Raw genomic sequence first — 4,491 nt, forward strand, 5'->3', positions numbered from 1 at the left:
ACTGTGGCCTGTATGCATGCTGATTGATGGTGGCTACACCTGAAAAACCACAGAGAGCACTGTTTTTAAGTAGTTTATTGCAAATCTGGACTGTATCAGCAAATGGACTTGGGAAATGGTACCATGTGTCTTTGGGAAGCTCATCATATTGTAAGGCTCTCACTTGTACTGCCCAGTTCTAATCAAGAATGGTGCTTAGAAGGCAGAGTTCAAGGCCAGCCTGGTCTGCATAGTTCCTGAAGAACCAAAGAGAACTATCTCAAAACAAAGAGTCGCTTCATTATTCCATAAGTGACTAAACACAGACCTTTAACGTTGGTTAGTTTGGGGAGGTTTACTTCAGCAGTAGGATGGCTTGTGTGTGAGGCCAAAGATTGACATCCATGGTCTTCCTCAGTCACTATCTATTGTAACTTTAATTTTTTCAAACATCTAATTTTAATGATGGTTCTTAAGCCTTTTAGACTACCACACCAGAGGTAGTGGGAAAGAAAAGGATATTGGGGGAGTGGACTTGTTTACAAAGGTTCTTTGGAGCAACTCCTGTTTTTGTTGTCTGGAAATAGCAGATCAGTTCATGGGTCAGCAGCGGCAGCTTGATCCATTTGCAAACACTTCACAGATACACCAGCAGTCCAAATCAGCAGTGACAGCACTATCTAGCAGAGATAGCCAGGCCTTAACTTCAGCATGAGTCAATAGGAGGGACAAGGAGGGATGCTAGGAAAAATTCTTGGTTGTGCCTCTCTTAAGGAAGTAAAGATTTGAGATGCAGAAGAGTTGCATTGCTAGCTCTATAAGTAAGCTTGGTTCATCCTCTATCACTGTCAAGTCCTTTTTATACCCTCCAATCATGTGTCCTCCATGGGTCTTAATTCAGCAATGCATCTGTCTCAGCTGACATCACTCTGCCAATCAGCCTAAGTCCATGGAAGTAGCAAGAAACCATAGCACACCACCAGAAATTTTTTGATTCATTTCTCTCTCTGTAGTACCAACAAATGCAGCTCAACTACACAGTGTAAGTCAGACCAACACATGTGTGTTGTTAGCAAAGAGAAAAAAGATATACCATTTGTATTATTTTGTTATACTATCCTGGATAAATAGTTGGAAATATAGTAATATTAATGGACTTTAAATTAAGATACATCTCTGTAAATATATGCCAAATATAGATATTTCTGTTTTAAAACATGACATTTTTGCCCCTGGGATCTAAGGGTTCATAGCCATCTCAGAATACAAGTTCAAACCCATCAAATATTTCCACCTATTTCTGTCTCTATTATGAAAGATTAAGGAAAGTGTCTGGAGTCAGGAGGCTAATGAGGGAAAAGATGAGAGCAGGATATTTGGTGCAAAGGAAAGATGATATCCAAAGCAGCACATGATGTTACAATTATTGTTGGGAGTATGTTTAAGCCCTCACACTTAAAGACCCAGTTCTAGTAACCTTGGAGACATCTGTAAGTTTCTCCACACACAAGCACCATGAAACTTTGTGATTATTTGGATTTTAAAAACCAGCATCTGTAGAAGCAGTTACATTAGCATAACTGAACATGGCATGAGAAGTTAAAAATTCCCTTTCTTCATCCAAATATCTACTAGAAATATAAATTTTAATCTAAAAGTATATATGAATAAAGTGTTACAGTTGTTTACTAGTCACACTTTTCATTACTACAAATTCTTTACATATTTGAGGTATACTGAAACTGATAGACAAAGGCTGATTTGGCTTTGGTTTTCAACACAAACTTTGTTTAGAATGTACAGATAGGTCTGGAATGAATCCACATGCTTTATTTCATCCCGTTCACTCCTTTGTTCAATCAACAAGTCTTTGCCATGATTCTGGTTGAAATTTTCCTTCTCACCCATGGGTATAGGGGTCACATGCTTCATCTGATGGTGATGCTGCTATATTTGGAGGTTCTGAAAACTTTAAGAGGTAGGGCTTAGTCAGAGGAAATAGGTTGCAAGATAGGTATCTGGAAGATATCTTGTCCTTGTCACCTAACTCTTTCCATCTCATTTTGTCCTGTCCACCATGAATTAAAGATGCTTTTCTGCCATTAATTCCCATAGTCAAGTTCTGCCTAAGTGCATGGGACCAAGTGACTACATGACCATAGGCTGATTTCTATGAAACCATGAGCCAAAAAAACCCACATCCTTCCTACCATCAGTTGTTTACTTGGGTGTCTTTTGCTCACAGCAATAGGCATACCAAAGTGAAGGGGGGAAAAGCCCATGGGCCTCAGACTTCCAAAGAACTATAGGCAACTGAGGAAGATGGGCGAGGTGCTCTTCCTCAGGGAAAGCACATTAAGCGGTTGCCCGGGTCAGCCCTGAAGACATACATATGACATCATACAGGCTGAGCATCTCATACATAGGCACAAATATGTTTATAGACATACACAGAGACATACATATGCAAATAATAACAATTAGTGAAAGAAGAGGCCATGAATTTGAAGGAAAGTGGGGGAGGTGTATATGGGAGGGTTTGGAGAGAAGAAAGACAAGAAGCAATTGTTAATTATAATCTCAAAGTTTTTTTTTTAAATAAACTTGGATGAGTGCTTTACTTAGGAATACCATACATGGCAGCTTTAAGATAGTCCCCACTAGCCCCTTCTCAGTATTTATGACATTCTGTAGCCCCCAACTCCAACTGATGCTTGGTTTTAAACATACTGACTCACCTCAAAAATCAGAGTGCAGCAGATGGGCATTTTATCTTGTTATTTTACTTTATTTTTTTCAGGTTGGTATTTTATATCAATCGATAGTTGAATAAATCCAGAAATCTTGGAGGAGACAACTCTTCCAATAGTATCCCAATGCATGCATTTTAAAGTAAAGGAAGAAATGGAAAAGTCATTCTTAAGCAAAAATCATGGCTTCTCCATTTTTTGCATCAGATTAGAATAATTTATCACAGAAATGTTTGCTAGAATTCACCATCAGAATGATCACAGTCTGTAGTTTTTTCTCTTCCAGAATAAATTTAGTTCAAGTTGTAAAGTATTTGTAAGACTTTTTTCTGTCCTTTCTTCTGAAAAATTTCCACATCTTTCATTCTTCTATCAAGGTCATGTCAGCTAAAAGGTACAAATCAGGAGGTTTACACTTACTTATGATAGCTTTAGGCATAGATGCCTTACTTGGGGCTTTCACTTAGCTTTGGTATCTAAACTCAGTAAACTAAGAACAGTATCAGGAAGTATATGTACATCATTGAATATATCGGCAAAAGTTTGAAAAAAGAAAATTGAATCTCCATATATCCCTTTGTAATAACCACAATATATCATATCAGGCTGAAGTTTCTTTTGGGAATGGAAAGTTGGTTTCCCATTAGAATGTCAACCATTTTGAAAATTATATTAATGTAAGGGAGACAAGGGGTACATAAACAGCACTGGAGATGTTCCAGAGGGACCTAATACTGCTCACCAGCTCAAAAAATTTAAAAACACTCCCAAAAAAACACTTAGCAAGGATGTTTCTTAATCTGATAAGGATGCTGCAAAACTAAACCAGGCAGTCACCATCTCTAATGAAGCAGTATTTAGACAATTCTCCAATAAGTTAGAAGAAAGGGAGCCTCTGTTCATGTAACACACAGAGGACTGTATGTTGGCGGGGCTAGCTGCTTCATTACACATGTTCATGTTCGTCAGCTTTCTGTTACTGGGTAGTAAAAACACCCAAGAGAGGCCCTTAAAAGGCTTTGTACATTTCAGGCTGTGACTAGTTGGCCTGTTACTTTCGAGCAGTTAGTGAGGCTGCACATCAGAACCAACCCTTAAGAAGAACAGGTAGAGAGCAGGACTTGTCTTGTCTCGTTTCATCTCATCTCGCCTTGTTTTGTCTTGTCTTGCCTTAGCTTTGTCTTCCTTTCCTTTCCTTTCTTTTTTCTTTTTCTTTTATTTCCTTTCATTACCTTTCTTTCTTTTTAAAAAGTTTTTGCTGTTTCTTTGTGATCTTCATTGACAACATGCACCCCAGTCCTGCTCATTTCACCATCCTCCCTACCCCCACTGTATTCTGCCCTTTGTTGCAACCTCCTTGCCTAAAATAACACACACACACACACACACACACACACACACACACCAAAGCATAGAAAACATTTATTGTGGAAGCTGACATGTGTATCGCAGTATGTCCCACAGTATACTCCTCTGCTCACACATTTTCACTTGCAAATGTTCATTACAGTGAGTCCTTGATCTGGTTCATGCTCTCAGGCTCCTGTGACACCGTGAATATCGGATGCTCACCGGGATCCTTCCCAGTCATCCTGGTACTCCTCTATGCCATGGAGATCCTATAGCTTTAGATCAGCAGGACTGGCCTTTTCAGGCGTCCCAACCATTTGTAGATAATATAGATGTTGGAATGAGGCAACTCAGAGCCCTGGATCTGAGTCTGGGTGGTAGCTGAGCTGGTCAGCCCACAGGCTCTCCCTTA

Source organism: Apodemus sylvaticus, chromosome 3, assembly GCF_947179515.1.
Source record: "Apodemus sylvaticus chromosome 3, mApoSyl1.1, whole genome shotgun sequence".
Classification (NCBI taxonomy): domain Eukaryota; kingdom Metazoa; phylum Chordata; class Mammalia; order Rodentia; family Muridae; genus Apodemus; species Apodemus sylvaticus.